We start from the raw sequence: 26,660 nt of genomic DNA, 5'->3' as shown, positions 1-26,660 counted from the left end.
TCTCTGCAAGAAAAGGATAGAGAAAAATTTGCCTTCATCGCACTTACTTATAATAATTCCCAGCCAGATAAGAGATATCAATGGAAGGTGCTCCCACAGGGAATGTTAAATAGCCCTATCTGTGCCAGTATTTTGTGCAAAAACCATTGGAAATAAAAAATTTCCGCAATCTATAATCTACCATTATATGGATAATATCTTATTAGCTGTGATCCAAAGTTAGGTACCTCAGAAATCATGTTTGAAGAAGTAAAGAAAGTTTTGCCTCGATGGGGGCTACTAATTGCTCCTGAAAAAATGCAAAGAGGAAATTCTATTAATTACTTAGGATATAAGATTGATATACAAAAAATTAGACCCCAAAAGGTACAACTCAGGAGAGTTCGATTGCAGACTCTTAATGATTTTCAAAAATTGTTAGGAAGCATTTCCAACTTACAGACCATCATTGGAATACCTAAAGATAGACTAGTAAATTTGGCCAATACCCTAAAAGGGGACAAGGACTTAAATAATCCAAGAGAATTATCAGCTGAAGCTGAGAAGGAATTGGCTTTAGTAGAAAAGAAAATATGAAAAGCACATGTGGATCATGTGAATCCAGAAATTAGCTTCATTATAGTCATATTCCCTTCTAGACACTCCCCCACAGAGATTTTGATGCAGAGGGAAGATATTATATTGGAATGGATATTTCTACCATGTAAACTGAGTAAGAAATTAAAAACTTATGTGGAAAGATCTCTGGTTTGATTCTAAAAGGAAAATTAAGACTTTGTCAATTGACAGGAATAGACCCAGCAGAAATTGTAGTACCTTTAACTAATGAGATTTCCTCTTTATGGAAAGATAGTGAATAATGACAAAGAGCCTGCAGTAACTTTTTGGGAGAGATTAACAATCGTTATCCCAAAAGCAAGAGAATTAAAAAAAAAAACTGAATGGGTCCTTCCTCACATTGTATGGCAAAAAAATCAATCTCTGGAGTCCCCACATTCTATACTGTACAAAAAGCAGAACTGTATGCCATTCTTATGGTACTAATGGACTTCATGGAACCTTTCAATATAGTTACTGACTCTCAATGTGCAGAGAGAGTTGTTTTACATACAGAAACTGCTGAATTTATTCCTGATAACACAGAATTAACTTCACTATTTATACAATTACAGGTAATCATCAGAAATAGGGAACATCATACATATATATGATCAGATCCCATAAGGGTCTGCCAGATCCTCTAGCACAAGGTATTGATGAGATTGATTAGTTATTGATAGGTAAAGTGCTAGAGGCCTCAGAATTTCATAAGAAACACCATGTAAACAGCAAATGTTTGAAAAAAGGCTTTTCCATCACTTGGCAACAAGCCAAGGAAATTGTAAAAAAATATCCTACTTCTTCCTTCTATAACCAAACTTCATTACCTGCAGGAAGCAATCCTAAAGGTATACAAAGAAAGGAAATTTAGCAGATGGATGTGTTTCATTTCACAGAATTTGGAAGATTAAAATATGTACACCATAACATTGACACCTACTTAGGATTTCAATGGCCAACTCCTTCTGAAAAGGCTGACTCTATGATTACATACCTATTAGAAGTTATGGCCATCATGGGAGTACCTGTACAAATTAAGACTGACAATGCTCCAGCATATGCCCCAAATAAAATAAGAAAGTTTTTTGCTTATTATAATATAAAGCATATTACAGATATACCACACAATCCCACAGGCCAAGCAGTCATAGAAAGATTCAATAAAACTTTAAAGGACATGATAAGTAAACAGAAAGAGATAACAATGACCCTTAGAAATAGATTACATGACGCTTTATTAACCTTGAATTTTTTCAATGCTGATGAGAAAAGGACAACAGCTACAGAGAGACATTGCACAATTGAAAAAACTCCTGAGCTAAACAAAACTGTTTACTTCAAAGATATGTTGTTGACCTCATAATGGAAACCAGGATACATCTTATGTTGAGGAAGCATTTTTGCTTTTGTTTCTGCAGGAGAAGAAGAGCTATGAATACCAACAAAATTAATAAAAATTTGGTTTGAACATGAGAAACCCCTTGATGAGGAGAAGTAATAGTTCATCCACCAATGTGACAACTCTACACGTTGTAAGAAAAACTCAACAAACAAGGGCCAGGACAGGGTTCTGTTTTTTTGTCTTTACAGGATAATAGAAATACCCATTGTCAAGAAATCATAAGGCCTTGGACACCTAGACATTTAATGCATAAAGGAAAGACCTATTGGAACCAATATACTCTACAGGGTAATATCTCACCACCTAACATCAATATCTCTTTAACTCTAGAGTAGTTGTGGTCCCAATTCAATTATAAATCAAGTTGGTTTTGGAATTGGAATGTGGTTCTCTTCTTCTCTAAATCCAAGCATATTGCTAAAAGAAAAATTAGATGATTCTGTCTCATATCAGAGGAGCCAACTGGTAGGACAGAAGAAAATCAATAATTTAAGGACCATTGTTGTCAAGATTCTATTTCTTTCCATGCTTATCCCTGATTTCTGGAAATCCTTCCTCAAATCACCCTAAATCCAAACTTTCCATTTTGATACTAATAATGTTCAAGTTATTCACAGTGGAAAATAAGTCTTTCCAATAGCAATCACTGAAGTCTCCAAAGGGAAGATGGAGCCCCACAACAATGACTCTACTCAGTCCAGAAAGGTACCATTGTACCTAAGGACATTACTCAATGATCAGCCTTGGACTGATAATATTTCAGGACAGTTCCAAGATGAGATGGTCCATCATACTACACTTCTACGCAGAATCTCAGACAATCTTACCCATTATTCTGAGACTGGCTGCAGACTCTACAGCTAGTCCTATTGAGACCTAAATATCCAAGCTTTCTTACAGGACCCCACAGAGATACCATTGTCCCTCTAAACAGCAGGAAGCAATTCTAAGAAAATGATGTCACTCTCTCAAAGGTTTCATTTTCTCAGGGTATGAATGGATGGTTATAGGGTTGGGGATGGAACAATAAAATTAGACTCAGTATTCTCCTTTAGAAAAGAAAAAGGGGACTGGATAGATATAGTATATTAAGGTAGATTATTGTATCTACTAGTAAAGTGTTTTAGCAAACTATCAGCCTTGAATAATCTGCACTGATATGGATTCTTGTATATTTGATACAAATGTAGACTATTCTTATATTTCTATTTAAGATAATTTGTATATTAATACAAACACAAAACTATATTTTGTCATATTGTACATATATTTCTACTCCTGTTTGAAATATTTTGTATATTGATACAAACATAAAATTATGTTTGTCATACTATGTGTATGTTCTACCTTTGTATAGAATATTTTGTATATTGATACATATTAAGGATATTGTTGTCATATTGCATATTACACTATACATTTCAACCTCTGTTGAATATATTTTGTATATTGCCACAATTTTGAGGTCATTGTCCTTTTATGGTACATCTGCTTAAAGATTGCTTTCTTTGTTAATGTATAGCCTTAGTCCTTAGGTTATTTAGGTAGATAAGACTTACAGATTTATAGTCATCCATGCTTGTCATTTCTATAGTTATGTTAGTTAGGTTGTCCAGATTTACAGAAACTTATGTCAGATGGTAATCTTCAAACACTTCATAGACCTATAGATATGGCATTTAAATGTTTTGTTAACTTGGAATTCTGTTGCCGTTAAAAGACACGATTGCTCCCGGCAGCACCAATCTGATCCCAAGAGAATGTTGGGCTTCTAAGTCATTTCCGTCTGGAAGATTTTCTTCTTGGCACAAAATGGCCTGCTGGGCAAAGAACTGCCCTTGCCTCTTCTGCTGACAGTATGCACACTGTCCTTTCTGGATGAGCAGGACACAAGGAAAAACGACTACTGAACTCTGCCAAGACAGGGTAGATGGTCTTTCAAAATTCCTGCTTCTGAAAATGGTCTGTTAGATATTCTAGGCTTGTAGCCAAATTAGATGCCCCAACAATGCTGAGAAACATTAGGTGACTGTCTAGGCTGCCAGCTGTCTCTGTCTATTCTCGAAAGAATTTCAGAAATTGCTTGCTTGTATTTTCCATTTTCTCAGGTATTATTATGTTCCTTCTCAGGTCTTTAATGGAGTTGAAAACTAGATAGCTACAGTTACAATCTTCTAGTATCTTAGCTAGAACATATTAAGCACTAGAGTTAGAATCTTCAGGATAGGACAGCTATTGGAGTAATCTCAGTAATTTGCCATTTACCTATGATCTGGACATTTCTGGACATTTAGCATGTCTTTCTTGTTTGATGTTGTTCTTGTTGGTTGTAGTTCCATTTGTGTTTATGTTGTTATCTTTTGTTTCTCCTGGATAACACTTGATAATCATTCTTATTGTATATAGTTTGCATTAAGTTTAGAACCATCTTATTTAGACAAAAAGGGGAAATGCAGTGGTATTTGCTCTGCCCATGACCTTAGGCTATAGGGCCCGAAGGAGGTGGTGCTTCCTGCCATTGTAGTGACCTTTTAAAAGGTAAGAGAGAAGGGTCATGAGTCCCTTCTCCCTGCTGCCTGCTTCCTGGTATGATCAAACTGCTAGGTGGATTCACTCCCGGTCAGATCAGAGGACCACTCCAACTGTCTTCTCTGTTCTGTATTTGTGAGCATATTTCCTCAATTTACCCTAATAAACTTCCATAACACTCCTTAACCAGACTTCTATGGATTTATCTCATTAGAGGTGGGGTTCACTATGTAGCCTAGGCTGGCCTAGAGCTCATAATCCCCTCCTAAGTGCTGGGAGAACAGGTGTGCACTCAGCTTTATTGTATGTTTTTTCTGTTTGAAAATTTGTTCTTGGCAAAGATCAAAGGAAATTATTTTCAAGTGATATAACCTTCACCATCATCATATTAGACACAGTGGAAATGCCCCATTCTTGTTTCCTGAATTGCTCCAAACACTGGAGTAGGCGGTAGACTCTAGTCATTCCTTTGTACATCTGACTCTGGTCCCTACATCTTGAGAACCCCTTCCCAAAAACCTTAGTCCAAAGTAGAGGCAGCTGTCACTATGGAAACCAATCATTACTTGCTGTGGTTTTCATGTCCTCATTCGAACATACATGGAAATTTAATCCCCACTGTGAGACATTAAGAATGTAGAAACTTAATTCAACTACAGTATTTCCAGGTGGGACCTTTGGGAAGTAATTAAGGTTAAGGAGGCCATAAGACTGAGGCCTTAATCCAAGGGGACTGTGGCTTTATAAAAGGAGATGATGAAGCTATTAATAGAACACTGTCTTCTATCTGATGCCCTGAGCCACTACAGAGTCCCCTCTAGCACAAAGGACTTTGCCAGATACAGATGCCAGGTCTCAAACATCCAAGTCTTATAAATTTTCCAGTCTGTGATATTCCGTTTCAGTAACAGAAAAGGGAATAAGACATTTCTGGCACTCACTTTCCAGCCTCTCTTGCTACAAGGATATGCATATGACCAAGGATCTGCCAATCCAAATATATTACTCTAGACTCTGACCAGAGACTTCAAATCTTAGTGTCTATAAGAATCACCATCGTGTCTTATTAAAACCAGTTTTCTCAGCATCACCCCCCAAAGTCTGATGCCATAAGTCTGGGTGAGACATTCATAGTCACAAGCCTGACACATTCCCACACGCTGTTTGGCATCCTCGGTGGAAGACTACTTCAGACAGAGCAACGATTCCGGTGATCCACGTGTGCACCTGGGATGACAGAGTGGCTGTTGTAGCCTGCATTTGCAGGGGATGCTGAGTTTGTTCAGTGGGAGGATTTGGGGTGTGGTGACTGGCTAGGTTGTTGTGAATATCAGTCCTCTGGCCCCCTGACAATCTGTATTACCCCACTTCTTCTGAATAGAATCCATTGCTGCTTAAATCGAGTCAGAATTAGTTTTCATTGCTTGTAGCAGAGAGTCCTGATTGATCCTGGCCTGGGTACATAGCTGAAGAAGCCCTTGAATGTCTGACCCACCTGCCTCCACCACCTGAGTGCCAGGGATACAGGTGTACACTTCCTTGCCTGGTTTACAAGGTGCTTGGTGATTAAACCTAGGGCTTCTTGGTGCACACTAAGCAAGCACTCTGCCCGCTGAGCTGAACCCCAGCCCAGTCAGTGTTTTTCTATACATACACTTTTTATTGTAGGGGCAGACTGTTTTGTAACTCCTCCTTATTCTCTCCAGCAATATCAGTAAAGACTTCTTTCTGTCAAAAGTATTCCACAATTCAGTTTGCAGTAGCAGCAGAGCCTGCAGCATGGGATTAACTGTGATTTGTTGACCTTATTGCTGATGTTTGATGTGCAGGTTGACTTAAATTGTTCACTGTTATAAATAACAGAGCAAAGTCTGACTCAAAATGGCACATTCTGAATTGGTTAGACTCTTCCTACAGCCTCTCCGTGGTCTCAAAAATTCTTTCATGCAACAAATATTCTCGAGAGTTTCCCATACACGGTGCCCCATTTGAGGTATCGAGGGTAAAGAAGTAAGTAAAATGGATAAAGACCCCTATCAACAAGGAATGAGCATAAGAGAACACACTCATGGCAAACACACGGTCTAACTAATAATGTGCCAATAACAAAACAATAATGATGGCAGGACCATTTTTAAATGTTTGCCATCTGGCAGACGCAGAACTAAACTCATTCTGCGCAGTTAGTCCTCAGAATCTATTATTGTCTCTGTCTTGCCCCCAAGGCCCTCCTTTCCCCTGCCCCTCCATCAAAGCAGGCAGAACAGTTGTCAATCAGTTAAACTGACCCCTCCCCAAAGTATGATCTTGACTGGAAGGAGCAAAAGGAAGACAGAGAACTTGTTTTAGTTAAAGAAATAAATCAGGGCCAGAGCTACTTCAGGAAGTGAACCAGGGCCTGGGATGGTAGAGAAAATGGACCAGAATATGTGCTAATAAAGGAAGTGGGCCAGGACCCAGGCTTATGGAACTTTACTTCAGCTGTTGACCAAGAAGGAACACAACGAAGTCTCACTCCATTGGAGCACAGAACAGTTTGCCTTCTACCCGGTGACAATAGTCTGGTCATATCTTGTTCAGGAATATGTTAAGAAAATACAATCAACATGAAATCACTTAAAAGTACCCCAAAAAACCCAAACCAAAACAAAACAAAAACCCAAATGCATGCTTGAGCCTAGAGCCAAAGTGCCCATTACCAGATCAATAGGAAGGAAGATGTCAGGAGACGTTTATTACACCCACTGTAGAGTACAAGAAGGCATGGACTTCTGAAACATGACATCATTAGGCAAAAACAGATGCATGTGAAAGGCGACAGACTGGGATTAATAAAAGTAGCATTCCAAAGGCAATAAAGAATGATCATGAAGAAACAGAACAATGAGATTAAAATTCATAATGCTCTCACAGCGGGTAGAACCAAGTCTACTCCAAAATAACAGAAGCAGAAAATACCATATATTTTGGGGAAAGTGGAAAAATTAGAAATCTTGTGCATTCCTTATAGGGGAAAAAATTGGACAGCATTCACTATGTCTGCAGGTGTGTAACTGGGGGTGCACACCTCCTTAGACTAGAATTCCACTACAAGATGTATACTCTGATGCAGTATATATACTCAATATGCATATATTGAGGGCTGGGGATATAGCTTAGTTGGGACAGTCCTTGCCTAGCATGCATAAAATCTGGAGATGGATTCCCAGAACCACACGAACCAGGTGTCTCAAGATCGCAACACTCAGAGAATGGACGTAGGAGGATCAAAAGTTCAAGGTCAGGGCTTGGGAGATGGCTCAGCAAGCGCTGACTGCAATCCCCAGCATGCACACGACAGCTCACAGTCATCTGTATCTCAAGTCCCAGGAGAGCCAAGACCCTCTTCTGGCCTCCACTTTCCCTGCACATATAGGCTGCACAGACCCACATGCAGACAAGACACCCAAACATATAAAATAAAATGAAAAAAAAAAACCTTAAAGAAAGAAAGAAAGAACATAATTTTTTAAGTTCAAGGTCCTCTTCAGCCACTGGGAGAGTTTGTTGTCAGCTTGAGCTGCCTGAGATTCTGTTTTTTTTTTAAATAATTAAAATAGAATAAAATAAAACATAAACAAGATTGACAAGGCTTTAAAAAGATGGTGGTTGGTGCTCTTGCGGAGGACCTGAGTTCAGTTCCCAAGACCCACTACTATAGGTAGTCTCATAACCACCTGTAGCTCCAACTCCAGGGGATCCAACACCTCTTCTGTCCTCCAAGGGCACCTGCACACAAGAGAACATACCTACACACCTACATATAACTAAAAATAAAATTTAAGAAGCAGGTTGCCAAACCAGACCCTCTACCAATGAGAGACCAGCATCTTGGAAGTCCACCTACCCCTAGTTTTACCAGCACCGTCATGATCCAATGTGTGGCCAAGTTCAGGAATGGCTGCTCTAGAGCCATCCTTGCCCATGTACACAGAATGATGTCACCTAGAATATGCCATGGCAACACTGTGCATAATTGCAAGAACCCTAAGATTTTCCAGGATCCACATGCATATTGTGGCCATACCTTCCTATAAGGATGCTTCTGACATAGGTAGAATGGGGTGTGTGTAGCCGGGATGGGGGGTGGGCTGATTCACAGGAAAAGCCAGATGTGCATTTCATCTTCATATGGGAAATCTTCACACAACTAGACAACACATTGTATAAGAAGATCTATGCCATTTGTTCATTGGCACACTACAAAAAATTCGAGGGGACGATACTACAGCTCGCAGGATAGTAGTTATGAGGGAGGAGGCAGCTTCTAAGACACTGGCACTGTTTAGATGCCTGAACCAATTATGATAGATTGCGTCTTACTTATATGTGATAAATAATTTGTAGGTTGGGGATGCAGTTCAGGGTGAGAGTGTTTGCTCAGCAAACAAGCCCTCAGTTCAACACCCAGCACTTAATAAATAAATAAAAAGATTATTTTGTCTTTTTGAATTATTTAATTAAATGTTGAAAAAAGAATTTTAAATTCTTAACATTATGAATACATGTGCATAGGCGCCTACTGGAGAACCAGCCAGCTAGACCATCCTGGATTCCACATCCTCAGTTACTTCCCCATTGCTTTAAAGAAACATCATATCAAGGCAAGTCATAAAAGGAAGCGTTTCACTGGGGCCTTGCTTATAGGTTCAGAGTGTCAGTCCATGACCATCATGTCGGGGAGCATGGCAGCAGGCAGGCAGGCATGACGCTAGAGCAGTAGCAGAGAGCTTACATCTTACCTTGGAGATGTAGGAGTTGGAGGCAGAGGGAGAGACTGGGCCTAGCATGGGCTTTTGAAACCTCAAAGTTTCAAAATCAAGTGACACACCTCCTCCAACAAGGCTACACCTCCTAATCCTTCCAAAACAGTCCACCATCTAGGAACCAAACATTTAAATAATATGAGCCCATGGAAGATATTCTTATTCAAACTGCCACAAACATTATGTGAGGTAATAAGATTGTCATTTTAATATGCTAAGTTTTGGGGTAATTATGTCTGTCAAAAATTCATAGCCAATATAGTACAAACCATCCAAACAGGTTACTAGGACTAAAGCCAGGAAGAAGTAAAGGAAGAGAAGAGACAAAAAGGACAAGGGTCATCTTTGAGAGGGAGCTGAATTCCTTATGAACAACTACAACTTTATTCACCCCCTTATTCTATGAACCATGAGGAATCTGGCCCATCTTCTAAGATTGACGGACCCCCAAGGGAGGCACTGTGGTGATACTGTGTTCCCCAATATATCATGCACCCTAATAAATTTATCTGGGGTCAGAGAACAGAACAGCCACTAGACAGACATAGAGGCCAGAAAATGGTGGCACACACACCTTTAATCCTAGCCTTCTGGAGGCAGAGATCCATCTGGATCTCTGGTGAGTTCAGAGCCACACTGGAAACAGCCAGGCATGGTGACTCACACCTTTAATCCCAGGAAGTGATAGCAGAAAGCAGAAAGGTATATAAGGCGTGAGGACCAGGAACTAGGGCTGGTTAAGCTTTTAGGCTTTTGAGCAGCACAGTTCAGCTGAGAGGCATCCAGTCTGAGGAAACAGGATCAGCTGAGGAATTGGCGAGGTGAGGAAGCTGTGGCTTGTTCTGCTTCTCTGATCTTCCAGCGTTCACCCCAATCCCTGGCTTCTGAGTTTGTTTTTATTAATAAGACCTGTTAAGATTCATGCTACAAGGCGCCTGTGAGATAGAAGAGTGGAGCCGGAAGCAAAGACACAAACCCCCTCTGCTGGAGTCACATACTGCCAGCTGGAAGCTTCTGTGAGTGGCTCTGGATACCTGGGTACTAAAAGCATCACAGCCCATCCCTCTACACAGGAGAGATCCACTATCCTAGGTAAGGGTGGGCTGACCCTAGAGAGCCACGTCTGGAGAGAGTGAGGAGGACACTTGCTGGAGGCTGGAGAAAAAAGGCTTCTGAGGACCTGACTGTCAGCCTTTGAGGGTCTACTGTCCCATGACCTTAGACAGAGACACACTGGCTGTCACTTTTACCAAATACCACATCACAGCACAGTGTGATCCAGGATGCCAACTAGATGAAACAAACCCAGTGTACACAGCCAGGCTGGACAGGGGACCTGTCAGGTAGTGACACCCGGCCCAATGGAAAAGCAAGTGGTCCTTCTCATCCACGCAGGCAGACTCTGGAGCAGGCTTGAGGGCTTGGGAGGTAGTGGGAAGGTCAACAAGGAACAGACCTATGCCGGAATGCTTAACCTCTGAGCCTGCACCCCCACACCAGACAGCGACAGAGGATAAAAATATCCGAATGTCATGAAATGTTTACCCAAAATGAAACTTTGGAACTGGAAGTGACCAGACAGGACTGATATTTATAAAATTGGACTAACTTCAGTTTTTCCACTGCTGAGGCTGAAGGTGGGGTTTTTTGGGAAAAGGAAGTGAATTACAAAATTAAAACCAAAAAAAAAAATTTTTTTGATACTGGAAATTGAACCTAAAGCTTCTCAGATGCTAGGCGAACTCTCTACCAACACCTCTAGCCACCTTTTTACTTTTCATTTGGAAACAAGGTCTCCCTAAGTCACCCAGGCTGACCTTGAACTTTCTCTAACCTGGGTAGGCCTTGACTTTAGAATCTTCCTGGCTCAGTCTCCCAAGTAGCTGGGATGACAAGCCTGTGCCACCAGGGAAGGATATGGAAGACTTTTTTTTGTTGTTGCTGTGTTTGCTTTTGTTTGGAGACGGGGTTTCTCTGTGTAGCGCTGACTGCCCTGAACTTGCTCTGAACAACTGGCTCTGCCTCCCGAGTGCTGGGATCAAAGGTGAGCAGACACCACCATGCCTGGCTCAAGGCAAGATGAGGACACTTGTGTTAAAGCTGTTGCCCTCCTCCTGAAGGCTTAGGGGAAGAGACTCCGACCCCTCAGCACCTTTCACAACCCAAAGATGCAGAGCTCTAAAACCTGTTTAGGATTCTCCTGTCCCTTTCCAAACACTGTCCCTTCTTAGCTACTGGGACAGCTGTGTCTTAGGCAACTTCCTTCGGTGATACAATGTCCTGTACCAATGTTGTCCAATATGGTAGCCACTGGCCACATGTGGGACTCGCTTTTAAATTTTATTGAATTGTAATTCACTAAAATGTCAGTGGCTGAGTGTGACTAATGCCACCACATTGAGCCATCCTAATTACAACCTCCCCACCCCACCCTTAGCTTGTGGAAATCTGCCTTCCTAATTTTGGAGTGCATCTTTTCTTAATGTCTATTGGCTATTTCAAGCTCTAAAACATCCGGGTCAGCAGGCATGATGGTGCATGCTTTTAATCCCAGCACTAGCAAGGCAGAGGCAGGAGGATCTCTGTGAATTCCAAACCAGCCTGGTCTACAAAGCCAGTTCCAGACCAGCCAGACTTCCTGGTGATCATAAAATAGGTCATTTTGGGTCTCTGGTACTTACACATCATTCATCAGCTCTTCCAGAGCCAAACTCAGAATGTCATTCACAATACCGATTGCATGAGGAAATTTTGAGTCTTAAGCAGATACCTGGTAGTATTATGGAATTACTAGAACTGCTGAAATAGTCACAGACAAAAGTGACATGACATCGACCATGTGCTCTAGATATTATACTGGGAAGCAGATGAAGAAGCAAGGTTGGCTGGTAATTGCTGAAGTTGTGGGACGGGTTTTTGGGAGTCCCTTAGGCTAGCTCTCTCCTTTATAGATGTTTGTACAGTTTGAAACTGGAATAGTCCCTAAAAGCCCTCTGTGTGTCAAAGGTTTGGCTGCCAGCCTGTGAAGTTATTAGTAAGGGGTTGGGCCTTAAGGATGTGGAACCTAATGCAAATAAACTCATAGGTCATAGGGGTGTCCTTGCAGGGAAAGTTAGTATTCCAGTCTCTTTCTCTTCCTCCTTCCCTGCCTCCCTGATTTCTAACACCCACAAGACATGAATATCTCCCTCTGCCTTGCGTTGCCTCTGTGATTTCTCCACACACACACACCCAAAAAACAGAGCCAATTATGAACTGAAACCTCTGCAACCTTGATCCAAGGCGAAGCTTTCTACCGTTTAAGTTAATTAGCTGAGGTACTGTGGTAGTCTGAATGTAATTGTCCCCATAAACTCATACAGAGTGGCACTAGTAGGAGGTGTGGCTTTGTTGGAGTGAATATGGCCTTGTTGGAGGAAGTTTGTCACTGTGAGGATGGGCTTTGAGGTCTCATATATGCTCAAGCCATACCCAGTGTCTCAGACCACTTCCTGTTGCCTGTGGGTCAAGATGTATGAGTCTCAGCTCCTTCTCCAGCACCATGTCTGCCTGCACACCACCATGTCCCTTCATGATAATAATAGACTGGACCTCTGAAAATATAAGCCAACCCAATTAAATGTTTTTCCTTTATAAAAGTTGTCGTGGTCATGGTGTCTCTTCACAGTAATAGAAACTCTAACTAAGACAGATATTTACTTTGTCATATTAGCAGAAAAATAGGTCACTATATAAATATTTTAACTTTAAAAGTAAGAGTTGAAGCCAGGCACTGAAGTCTACATCTATAACCCTAGCTACTGGGGAGGCTGAGGCAGGATGATTACAAGTTCAAGACTAGCCTGGACAATATTGTAAAACCCTCCATCTCAAGAATGAATGAATAAATAACCAGGATGTTGAATAAAATAAGAGAGTGCACATATAAAATGAAAGGGAATAGGAAAGCCAGTCATGAAAATGATAAATATAAACTATACTGGGGATGTATGTACATGAAAGGAAACACAGATTGAATACAGTGGTCACCAGCCCATCCCATTGAGTTCAATCCCTGGCCCTAGCACCAGTCTGTGTGAATGATCGTAGGACCTTGGTTTTCAGCTTTGTCCAGCTTTAGTCCCCCCATCTACAAAGTAAAGATCACACTCTATCTTGTCTCTTGAATTTCTGTGGGGAGTGAAGAAGGCTATTTATGTGATACCTAGCCAGCATCAGGCACATGATACAAACCAAATCACTTATCTCTGAGAAAGAGAATTGAGAACAGTTGCTCTTATGTCACTGCATTTTGTCCACACAAGGGCATCTCCCTTTTATGTTCAAGAGGGAAATTATGGAAAAGAGAAGAGAGGAAAAGATAGAGAGAGGGAAATGGAAGCGAAGACCTGGAGGAGGGGAGATGGAAATAGAGATAAGGAAAGAGCTCCCTCCCTTGCTACTTTTGTTTTGAGAAACGATTAACAGGGTAAATCAGTAACTTCTTGTATGTTGTAAACTTCAGAAAACAGAATTCCACCTTACGTCTAGGTAACTGCAATTCTCCCCATCCTTGGCTTTAGGGCTATGTATTAGGCAAGCATCCTCTGCACCCCTGCTCTGACCATTGTGTAGAATGGGGTCTTGATCTGTAGCTGTCCTTTATTCCCCCAAACTCTGCAGGCTGATAAACAGACCCCTTAGTCTTTCTTTGTAGATAATACTGTGCAGTTTCCCCTTGCTGTTACAGCCATACCTGTTCCATAGCATATAGCTCTGCATTGCCTCTTCCCAGTCTGAATCCCTTCCATGTAACGGGGATGTTTATGAACTGAACACCTTGTCTTATTCACTCCCTCATACCCTCCACACTAGGAGGTGAGCACAAGGGCCACAGGAAAAACTCTAATCCAGTTATCTCTATGTTCACTCAAGAGTACATATCATGTTTCTGTCTTTTATATCACAAAGAATGCTTTATACTTTATCTTCAACTGTCAGTGTAAATAATAGTCGTCAAACTGAAACTACACTAAACCATATAGGAAGAAAGAACCAATGAAGATAGATGACAGGTAGGGAGGTAGAAGGACAATAGATAAATAGATGGCTGATAGATGATAATGCTATATAGATGACTGGTAGATAGATAATAGATAAATTGTGGATAGCTAACTAGCTAGATGATAGATATGTAGGTGACTATTGATAGAGGATGAATAGATAGATAGATAGATAGATAGATAGATAGATAGATAGATACATACATACATACATATATACGTACATACATACATACATAGATGATTTAGAAGACAGATGAGAGATAGATAAATAAATAGATGTGGGTAGTTGACTAATGGATAATAGAAGAGAGAGATAGTGTTGACTGATGATAAACAGAGGTAGATGATAGGTAGATAAATAATAAGTGATAGATCTATTGCTAGATGTATTGATAGGTGATAGGTGCTTGAGAGATGATAAATTGAGGATAGGTAGGTAGGTAGATAGATGATAGAGAATAGGCTCACATCACTAAAAAAAAAAAAAAGCCAAGAAGCAGACCTATCTTCAGTACCTTTGGGCCTGGCTAACTCAAGTGCTCTATGTATACATAGTTCCATGCATGTCTCCCTCTCCACCATTGGGTTCCACTTTCCGTTTGCAGACTTCATTCTCAGTCTCATTAAAACCTGCTTCCACAACTCCAAGCTCACAGTCTACCATGCCAACACTAGGGAAACAAAGCTTATCTCATGACCCTCACTGGGTCTAATGACCCCTCTGAGCCTGTTGCTGGGATTCTGGTAGGCTGGCTCTGGGTTGATAAGTCATCCTTAGAAGCAAAGAATGACAATGACTTCAATCTTTCTTTGAGTAGTAGAAGGACGGCTTCTGTGCTAGCTAGTTCTTATGTCAACTTGACACAAGCTAGGGTCATCTGGGTAAAAAGAAATCTTAACGGAGAGAATGTCTCCATAGGATTGGCCTGTAGGCAAGCCTGTGAGGCATTTTGTGGATTGATGATTGATGTGAGAGAGCCCAGCTCACTGTGGGCAATACCACCTGGATAGTAGAAGAGAGCAGGCTGAACACGCCATGGGGAACAAGCCAGTAAGTATTCCTCAATGTTTTTCTGCTTCAATTCCTGCCCCCAAGTACCTGCCTTGAGTTCCAGATCTGACTTCCTTCGGTGATGAACTATGATGTGGAAATGTAAGTGAAATAAACCCTTTCCTCCCCAAGTTGCTCTATGTATACATAGTCTATGTATACATGTATACAAGTCATGGTATTATATCGCAGCAGTAGAAACCCTAAGACAATTTCCCTTCAAAACAGAGAGGGAGTTACATGGAAAAAGTAAGTAGACATTGAGCAAGAACCGCAGCTGTCAACTCTGTGACAACGACAACCTTTAAAAATGTCTTCTGATGCAGCCAGCAAACCTGCCCAGTTCAGTCTCCCCTGCCTGCAGAAGACTCTCCTGCCAGCGTCTCTCATGCTGGCATCTTGGGCTCTGGCCCAGGAAGTGCAATGCTCTTCAACACCATCAACATCGCCAGCTGCTGGCTCCCAACATCCTCTCCTTTCTTTTCCAAAGTCACAAGCGTCATGGATGTAAAGTTGCGTCACCACCTGTGTCCCTAAGTCCTTCACTGTCCTTCTCAGAACCTCAAAGCTTCAAGAACACATTTTGGATTTCTTTTCACCATAGCACTGAGCTGTTCACACATCAGCAAAAGTGGGTAACAGCTTAAGACACAGCACACACAGCCCATCAAGTCTTGGACCATACTTCAGACACATGGTGCTCCTCCACGCTCGCCAGGCACAGTCACAGGAAGGAGTCGCCTCATGCTGAGACGCACAGGGCTTGTTCCACTTGGCTGTGCATGCTGCTATGACATACATGCACTATCGTACCTGGCTCCAGGTTAAGGAATCACCAAATGTTGAGTGGTCCAGAACTAACTTCTATTCTTTCCCTCTTCCAGAACCCTTTTTAAAAAAAGAAAGAAGGAAAACTAAGTGTTAGGCATGGGGACACATATTTATAATCCCAGCCCTAATAAGGTAGAGGCAGGAGAATTGGGAGTTCAAGGCTAGCTACGTAGTAAATTCCAGGCCAGTTTGTACTACTTAGTGAAACTGCTTCAAACAAGGAAAGAGTGAAAGGGTGGGGAAAAGAAAGAGAGGGAAGGGAGAGAAGGAGATTCAGCTGAAGACGGGATCAGGAAAGGGATTCTGGGAACTTATTATCTAAGCTAGGTGGCAAGTACTGTGTGACTCTTGTATTATTAACTGGTCTTTTGAATTATTTTATAAATTTTAAAAGTCACAGAATACAGTTCAAGTCTCAAATCCAAAAACCTGAGCCAGTGAGCTGGCTCAGAGGGTAAAGTCACTTTCTCCCAAGACTGATGACCTGAGTTCAATCCCTGGGGCCCACGTGATGAAAGAAGAGAACCAACTCCTGAAAACTGTCCTCGGACCTTACACACACACACACACACACACACACACACACACACACACACACACACAAATGTAATAACATGTTTAAAAATTTAAAAACCAGTTTGATGACACCACTTCCCAAACTGATTCCCAAGCTCTTTGTTTGGTACACAAAGTCCTCTGTGATTCAGCTGGATCTTCTTTCTTCTCACGTGTTACAGACTGAACATTTGTGTCTTCCCAAATTCGCCTGTCCCACCATCAGTGTGATTGGTATTAGAGACGGGGGTCTACAGGAGGCGATTAGGGCCAGATTAAACTGTGAGGCTGGAGCGTGAGATCAGTGCCCTTCTGAGAAAGTCAGGCCTAGTAGTACACACCTTTTATCCTAGCACTTGGGAGGCAAAAGCAGGAAAACCTCTGTGAGTTCAAGGCCAGCCTCGTCTACATAGTGAGCTCCACAGAGCTATAGCTATATAACTATGTGTGGCTAGATCCTGCCGAAAAAGAAGAGGAGGAGGAGGAGGAGGAAACAGAAGAGGAAAAGATAACGTTTCTGTCTCCTTTTCCGGCCTCCATCACAAGGACATGGTGAGGAAACAGCTACGTGCTAAGCCAGGAGGAGAGTCCCTGCCAAGTATAAATCAGTTGGCAACTTGCTCTTGGACTTCTGTCCTAGAACTGTGGGAAATAAATGCCTGTTGTTTAGGCCATCGAGTCTGTGGTACCACAGAATCCTAACCTAACCAAGACAGCACCCTCACTCCCACAGTGGTCACTGCAGACCTGCAAATGTGTCAGGTTCTCCCTTGACCCATGTTTTGGAAGATGCCTTTCCCCCACCCCCCGAATTCTAATCTACACTGGACTTAGTCAAGGAGGCTAACAACAAGTCCCCATAGCATAATAGCTTAAGAATATACATTTCACAGTGGGGAGATGGCTGAGCCAGTAAAGTGTTTGCTCAGCAACACGAGGACCTGAGCTCAGAATGAAGGGACACTAGCCCACTCACGCATGCTTCTCTGGCCAGCCTTACCATTCTCCCCGAGTCCCTCTGCACTGCTAAAAATCATTAGATTGCATCCATAAAGCTAGCCACCAAGGACTATTCCCTTATTTGGCCACTTCCTCCTCTTGAGGCTGACTATCAAGGTCCAGCTATCAAAGTATTGAAGTCCAGCAACCAAAAGCCTTCTTTGGCTCACCTAATTAACATGCCCAATCAAAATTAAACATCTCAACTGTCTTCGTTAGGGTTACTATTGCTGTGAAGAGACACCATGACCACAGCAACTCTTATAAAGAAGACATTTAATTGGGGTGCTTGCTTAGAGTTTCAGAAGTTCAGTCCATTATCATCATGCAGGGGGAGCATGGTAGTGTGCAGGCAGACATGGTGCTGGAGCTGAGAGTGCTACATCTTGCAGGCAACAAGAAGTCCACTGAGACACCAGGCGATATCCTGAGCATAGGAAACCTCAAAGCCCACCCCCACAGTGACACACTTCCTCCAACAAGATCACTCCATATAATGAGTCTTCCTCTGTCCTGCCAGCCAACTCTCAAATAATGACACAAAGACTTAATAGTTATGAAGGCTCAGCCTTTAGCTTAGACCTGTCTCAACTAGCTCTTGTAACTTAAATTAACCCATGTATATTAATCTACATTCTGTCATGTGGTATTACCTCTCTATCATCTTGCACCTCCTGTTTCCTCTCCATCTGGCTGGCAACTCCGCCTTTCTTCTTCCCAGAGTCCTTTCTGTTCCCCAAAGTCCCCATCTAACCTCTTCCTAGCTACTGGCCATTCAGCTTTTTATTACATCAATCGTAGCAATACATTTTCACAGTGTACAAATGTCCCACAACAATACCCACTCCAACAAAGCCACACCTTCTAACAGTACCACTCCCTATGAGATTATGGAGGGCCAAGTACATTCAAACTGCCACATCATCCTAACACGGAGGTCCCCTTTTGTCTTTATTTTATTTTTATTTTTATTTTTTTGGTTTTTCGAGACAGGATTTCTCTGTAGCTTTGGAGCCTATCCTGGACTAGCTCTGTAGACCAGGCTGGCCTCAAACTCACAGAGATCCACCTGGCTCTGCCTCCCGAGTGCTGGGATTACAGGTGTGCGTCACCACCACCCGGCCCCTTTTGTCTTTATAAACTGCTATTTTCCTATGTGCCTTCTGGCTCCTCTCTATCCAGAGGCAGTCCTATGTCCCTGTCCCCTCTCCCTCCACCACCACCACCCAGAAAAATAGTCCTTCCCCCTTTCCCTTGTTCCCTCCTCTGTCTCCCTCATCCTCTATCTCCTGTGTTTGTCTCTTGGTCCACGCCCTCTGCCCCTTTGGGGCAAAAAAAATCTCCTTCGTGCTGAGAACTTGATCTTGGAGGTCCTGAGCTGATACTTTTCCTTTCACAGAACCCCAGCACCCACGTAAAATGTCACACATGACGGAGCACACCTATTATCTCAGCACTGGGAGGTGGGAACGGGGGGGGGGGGGGGTCCTCACTGGCCAGCTGAGCTCTCTGATCAGTGATCTGCAGTCAGCTCTTGTCTCAAGAACTAAGGTGGAGAATGATAATGGAAGAGCGTGGCTGTCAACCTCCGGCCTCCACACACATATGCTCAGGTACACACACACATTTACACACACAAAATAAGAACATACGTTTCTATCTGACGTAACAGTTCTGAGATAAGAGATAATGGCAGTGGGTCGCTCTGTTCCTCATGGTCACCTGCCTGGCTGGCTGAGGCTGGGTCACCACCCGACACCGAGTCCAGCCTGCAGGCAGGAAGAAAAGTTAGAAGAGGCATCTCTATGAACAAAAAGATGACAGAAACTACTTAAAGGCAAAAAGATTTCCTTCATTTCAATTACAGAGGATGTGGTCTGGGTTGCTTGGCCCCTTGCGCATGCACAGAACATCATGGCGGTGGGAGCGTGGGCCAGAGAAGCATCTTTACTTCACGTGGACAGAGAGCAGAGAAGAAACAGAAAGAGGCCTGGAGCAAAACTCTGCCCCCAGTATCCTACTTCCTCTTATTAAGTCTTACTTCCCAAAGTTCCCCAAATCTCTCAAAATAGCACCCTCAGCTGAAACTGAGCCCCCTGTACATGAGCCTTTGCAGCGGCAGTGGCAGTGGGGGTGGGGGGTGCAGGGTGGGGGTGGAAGGGAGCAGTCCATATCCAAACCTCAGTACCCACATCATTTCCACACATCCTATTGGCAAGAAGTTGGTCACATGATTGCTGCTAACTGCTTGGATGGTGGGAAATGTGGTCTCTCTCTAGCCAGCCACTCCCCTGCCTACAATTCTAGAGTAAAGGAAAGAGAGAAACTTCAACAAACATGAAACTCAGATCTTAGTTTCTCTGACGAAGTCTTCTCCAGCTCCAACCTTTCTGTATATTGCATATCTTTGTGGTTAGCACTTAGGATGCTTCTTGCCAGTCATCTCAAGCCCTCCTGCCCCTGCTGTTCCACGTTGTCCCTGACTTCAGACAGACCCTGATCATGCTCAGTGTATGACTCTATGCCCATGCCTAGCGTTTTCTTACTCATATTGGATACCTCTTAAGTTAAAGTATGGAAGATCCACGGTGATTTGAAGGCTCTGTGCAAAATGAAAATACATCATCTCCTGTTCAAAAATAAGAATTTTAGGGAGGTGACAACAGCGCATTGTGGGAAGCATACAGTCTTTCCCAGCACAGGACCCTTTGCTCCTTCATGAGTCATACATACAGGATGTGGCGTATGCACACGGCACTTGATTGGAGAACGCACACAGTGCTTGGTTGGAGAATTCTTTCCCTTAGGGAGCCATAAACAACATCTACCTCCTCTTTACAAGGTCCCAATGGTTAAACCAAAGTTCACCCAGGGGGCCTGGTGAATTCACTGGGTTACTTACAGAGCACAGTGACTGCTTACAGAAGCCAGGGTAACCCTACAGCAGTCTCACTAGAAAGCCTTCACCCAATATGAATGATGACTTCCTGTGGCTGCTTAAATGGAGCCTCTCCATTTGACCTCCGCCAGCCTACACATTCTAGCAGCTGAGCCCTTTCTGAAACCCAAGGCCACCTGTAACTGCAGTAAAATTCCATACAAATGGCTGTGAGGAGTGGCTGGCATCTCAGACGAGGGGCCAATGATTCCCCCCACCCCCTACTTCTCTTTTTCCCTTCCTTTTATTTATTCTTTGTGTCTTTCACATTATGCATCTCCATCCCATTCATTTCCCTGTCCCTTCGTATCCACCCTCTGCCCTTGCAATCTCCCCACCCCAAAATAGAATAAAATAAAATTTAAGACAAAAAAGAAAAAGGAGAGAGAAGGAAAAAAATCAGTCTTGTCATGGAAGCTGTAGTGTGACACAGTGAGTCACACAGTAAATCCTCGCATCCATATATCTTTACTTGCAAGTGTTCGTTGCAGAGAGTCATTGATCTGGTTCAAGGCCTCTGATTTCTGATGACCAGCCCTGTAACTTCCCAGGCCCAGAACCAGAGTTATGAGTTGACCCACCCCCTACTTCTATGAGGGGATGTCAAGAGTTTACACACCTCATTGTGATGGATTCCTGTAAGCAGTCACAGCTATTCTGATGAAGATGGCTGCTATTTTGATTAGAGGACCTCTTTCTACAACAATCCTTCAACAATGAGTAAGTTAAATGTAACAGCACAAATGCATCCCTGCAGGAAAAGCTGCCGCTCTGCTGAGTACTCACGTGCAGAGAGATGAATCAAATTACTCCTGTAAATAGTCGGAAATTTGGTCTTTCCTGCCTTGCAGGCTAAATGCTACCGGGTCATCTGGGTCTTCCCAAGGCCAGCCCTTCTGAGGGTGGGACTCAGCAGTTCCCTTGCAGTCCACATGTGACATCTCATCTCCTAAAAGGTCCTCTGTCAACAGACCTTAGAAATCCCTGCTGAGCGATTTCCCAGCAACACTATTTAAAAGATTTGAAGGTGTTTTTTTTTAATGTACTCAGAATTTGAATATACACTCCCCTAGAGAAAATATACAAATGGTCAATAACAAACACATAAAAGTATGCTCAACCTCATAAGCTGCCACAGTGAGAGACCACCTCATACCTACTGGGACAGCTAGAAGCAAAAATAACAAGTATTGGCAAGGATAGGAAGAAATTGGAAGCCCTATGAGTTGCTGGGAATTAAAAACGGTGCAGCTGCTGTGGAAAACCGTCTGGCGGAGCCTCAGAAAGTTAAACATAGAATTACCATACGATCCAGCAGCCTCACTTCTAGGTACATAGCAAAAAGAATTGAGAGCAAGGACTCAGAACTTTCCTACCAATGTCTATAGCAGCCAAAAGCTAGAGTGATACAACTGTCCAGCAGCCGCAGAATGGATCAAACATGATAAACACATAACAACTTGTAAAGTGATGCTTCCCAATAAGAAGTGAAATTCCAGCACATACTACAACATGGATGACCCTCATAAACACTATTTGAGTTAAGTAAGCCAGACATGTGCATGTGTGTATATGTGTGTGCCTGCGAAAGCACACACTCACAGAGGGAGGGAGGGAGGGAGGGAGAAGGGAGATTAAAAATGTTTTTAATTGTTAAAAACTGGTTAAAGGAATAATGTTATGATCTATACATGTATAATCACAATAAAATTTAAAATTATAAAAGAAAGATGATATTGGTTGTTGGTGAGAATGTGGGAAAACCAGGAGTCTGCCTTGTTCTTGGTAGAAACCTGAAAGTGTGTATTGGCTTTGAAAAATGGTCTAGCAGTTCCTCCAGATGGACTCTCACAGGACAAAGCAATTCTACTCCTAGAAGTACTCAGGAAGACCTACCCCCACATGAAAGTGTTTACAGGCGTGCTCAGGGTAGAACTGTTCAGCATGGCCCTAAGGTGGAAAGAACCCAGAACCTATCACAAAATGTGATATATACACAACATTGAACAACAAAAAAGAACGAAGTGTTGAGATCCCATGGACTAACTGGGAAAACCTGGTAAGGGAAGCCAGTTGGGCAAGACCATGTGTCTATCGCATGCATCCATGAACATATGAGAGTCCGATGTGATAAAGACAGAAAATAGGCTAATGCTTGCCAGGGACAGGGAAGAGGGGCCATACGGAATGGCTGTTAATGATCATAGCATTATGTTTCCGATTTTCTCTTTTTAAAAATAGATTGTTAAAATATTTATTTACTGTATATGTGTGAATCCTTCTGTTTGAATGTATGTGCATGACTGGTACCCTCAGAGGTCAGAAGAGGGTGTCAGATACTTTGCAACCGGAGTTACAGATGGTTGTGCCCCACCCTGTGGGTACTGGGACTTGAACCTGGATCCTCCTCTACAAGTGCTCTAAACCACTGAGCTGTCTCTCCAGCTGCTTTTGAACATAGATTTGAAGTCGGGATGTGATGGTTAATACTGCTTGTCAACTTGATTGGCTCTGGAATCAACTAAGGGACAGTCTTCTGGGGCACGTCTACATAAGGACACTTCATGAAAGAGCTAACTGAGAGGAAATGATCACCCGCTATAGAAGGCATTACCTTCCAATCACGGCCCATCTATAAGGAGGCCCAAGGGGCAAGCTGTTGCCTTTTGCATGCCTACTCATTCATGAGCGCATCTAGTCTGTTGTTGCTGCAGCATCAGAACCCAGCTTATTTAACCTTCCAATGTGGACTAAAGACCAGTGGCTCTCTAGGCATCACCCAGACCATCAAGGGCAGATTGGGAGTACTGAGGCATCAGCCTTGGACTGAGCAGCTACCAGGTTCTCAGCCTTCCCCATGTGTATCCATGTAGCTTACACAGGACCCCAGAGGGTGTCAATCTATATATTAAATATACTACTTAATATGTTTGATACTTGAATATATTAAATATTTAAATACATATTTAATATATTAAAATTCTCTTTTAATATATATTCACTCTGTTGATCCGTGCTTTTAGAGAGCCCTGACTAATCCATAGAGTCTCTCTGTGTAACTCAGGCTGGCTTTCAACTTCAACTCCTCTGATCCACACCTCCTGAGTGCTGGGATTATGAGGCTGTACCACCATGAAGTTTCTTTGGGGGTGAGGCAGGGTGAGTGATACATTTAGATGGTGGTGATGATTTCCTCACTCTTTAAAACTCAATTATACACTTTAAGTATGGTACGTAGTCATATCTCAGTGTCTTAACACATCAGACTTGTAGAAGGGAGTCTTGTGTACCCATTCTAGCCTCAACACTTATTAACCTGTAGTCCATTTCTCTCCTTTCACACACCCGTTTGTCTTCACTCCCACATTTTCTTGAAGAAAATCCCACACAGTGTGGCTGACTGGCTGGGTTGTTCCTGGTGCATACCAGCCAAGTGTGGCTTTTTGACCTTCCTGGAAATTTTGCAAAGGAATGAATATCTGGAAGTACATCTCTCCCTGCTCATGTGTTTCTGCAACTAGAAATCTTGACTTCTGTAGCCACAATTGATGCTGACCTTGGGTACTTACCCATCCACAGAAGGATTCTGGGTGATGCTGGGGTGTCTGAAACCTAGCAGTTGGGGGCTGAGATTGGCACTCAGTAAGATGCTTGTAGCACAAGCATGAGGAACTGAGTTTGGATTGCTAGTACCGACATAAAAGCTGGGCAGAGTGGCAGATGTGTGTAATCCCAGCACTGGGGAGGCAAAGGATGTGAGGGCCTTGTTGGCCAGCCAGCCTAGCCAAATTGGTGAGAACCAGTTCAGTGATGGATTCTGTTAAGTGAGAATGATTGAAAAAAAGACTCCTAATGTTAACCCCTTATATCCACAAACACATGCATACAAACACACGTGTGCTCTCTCTCTCTCTCTCCTCTCTCTCTCTCTCCGTTCCTCCCTCTCTGTCTCTGTCTGTGTCTCTCTCTTTGTCTCTGTCTGTCTCTCTGTCTGTCTCTCTGTCTGTCTCTGTCTCTGTCTCTCTCTCTCTCTCCCTCTCCCTCTGTCTCTCTGGTGGTAAAAGGATTGTTCATTCAAATGAGAACTTCCTCAGAGGTCTGGAAGCCTCTAGATAGCAACTGGAAAACTCAGCTTGTTCCTGAGTGAGTATGGATTGGTTTTCTCAGGGAAAACCCAAAGAGTGCTCAACAATAAGGCTGGGGGTGGCACTCAGTTGATGTCCTCTGTCCTGGATTCTCAGTCTGATCCCCTAATGCCCATAGGAAAGGCATTCTCTTATCCCTTTACTGACTCAGAACCTGCTGTCATATCCCTTACAACCTGAACACACCACAGCTCCTTCCTCTGTTTTGAATAAGCTCTACTTAGCATCTCCTCTCACCACATATTTTTACTTTAAAAAAATCAATGACTTTTCCTTGGCCTCAGCCTTTGGAACTCAGCTGGCTAGCAAACAGCTTGCCTGTGGTGCTTGATCCAGGCTTCAACTCTATTAAACACACGACCTTCAACCACACACTAGCTGCTTTCCCTGTAAGACAGAGACAACCATCCTCACTTACGTGTGGGCTGAAAGGATGGAATGATAAGGACTTTATAAGGTATTTATCTCAATGCCTGATGCAAGATAGTCATTCACCAGTTGTCTATGGTCCCCACCCCGCCTGCCACCCTCTTGATATAGCAAATACGTTTCGACTTAGATCCAGTGTGTACATCCTTTCAGCCAGACATGATGACATTCCTGTCATTATTGCTTTGACTTTAAGGAATGCACTCACTTCTTTTTGAAATATGTTACTATCCTGCACTAGTAATAAGCATTTATTGAGCGCTTGCCCTGTAGCAGGCAGCGTACCAAGAGGTTTTAGTGTTCCCTTTCATCTCGCCTCACTATTAACCAAGGATCATTTCAGAGATGAGAAAACTTGGATTTGAGATCCATTTACTCAGTCAGCATTGCTCAAAGAACAAAGAGCTTGCCAGGGGTTTTTAAGACCACCTACCTACTTCTAGAAACTTCCTGGTACTCCTTCCCTGCCCACTCCAAGCTCTGCCTCTAGGCTGTTCACTTCCCAGAGATGCTTAAAGAAGTTGGCTTTCCTACTGCAGTCCCTACAGACTCGGTGTCAGGTTAAATATGGCAGGGGTGGGGGTGAAAGACTTTCTGAGACAGCCACTGCCAAAGTATAGAAGTTTCTTGCTGCCCAGCTCTTCTCCTTTCTGCCTTGCTTGGGTGGGGATGTCTCCCAGGGTCTTGGGGATCCTCTTGACTTGACCCAATTCTGATTCTGTTCTACCTTCCTGGCCCTGGCCCATGGCACTGCCATAAGGACAAATGCAGTTCCTTGCTTGGCTGTTAACTGTCCATGCTGCCTAAACCATAGATGGGTTGACATTTGACATATGCTCCCTGACTTCAGAGTCACCAACACAGTAGCAGCTTCTGAAATGGGTCCCAGTATTCCTTCATATTAGAAATGGTTCCATCCATGTGCAATACAACCCTCTTCCCTAAGTCAGTCTCTGTCTCTCTTTCCCAAAACCTCCCTCTCCTCTGTCTAAAACATAAAATGAGGTTAGATATAAGCAAATAAGTTTTAAGCTTCCAGTGGTAGAACACTTGCCTAGCATGTCCAAGGCACTGTTAGATCCACCACACACACATATGTGCGCGTGCATGTGTGCACACACACATACCACACTCCCCCCCACACCACACACACACACTGTCCACATATACCATACACCCACCACCCACATACAGCACACCACACACCCATACTGCCCACATACACCACACACCCACACCTACCACCCACATACACCACACCACACATATATTCACATGCCACCCACACATTGCCCACATATACTATACATATATACACACATACACACACT

General features: G+C 42.9%; 1 long non-coding RNA gene across 2 annotated transcripts in view; it reads right to left on the bottom strand.

Annotated features, from left to right (window-relative positions):
• Nucleotides 1–21,750, bottom strand: part of LOC128122462 (uncharacterized) — a 72,069-nt gene extending 50,319 nt beyond the window's left edge. For both annotated transcript variants that reach the window (XR_008222440.1, XR_008222439.1), the window contains exons 1-3: nt 21,542–21,750; nt 19,470–19,586; nt 16,246–16,320 (exon numbers count right to left, since the gene is read on the bottom strand). This is a non-coding gene — a long non-coding RNA (uncharacterized LOC128122462). The remainder of the gene's footprint in view (nt 1–16,245; nt 16,321–19,469; nt 19,587–21,541) is intronic.
• Nucleotides 21,751–26,660: the final 4,910 nt, after the last annotated feature.

Source organism: Peromyscus californicus, unplaced genomic scaffold (genome assembly GCF_007827085.1).
Source record: "Peromyscus californicus insignis strain IS unplaced genomic scaffold, ASM782708v3 Scaffold_3__1_contigs__length_106647218, whole genome shotgun sequence".
NCBI classification, from domain to species: domain Eukaryota; kingdom Metazoa; phylum Chordata; class Mammalia; order Rodentia; family Cricetidae; genus Peromyscus; species Peromyscus californicus.
This window is presented reverse-complemented; position numbering and strand designations above follow the sequence as displayed.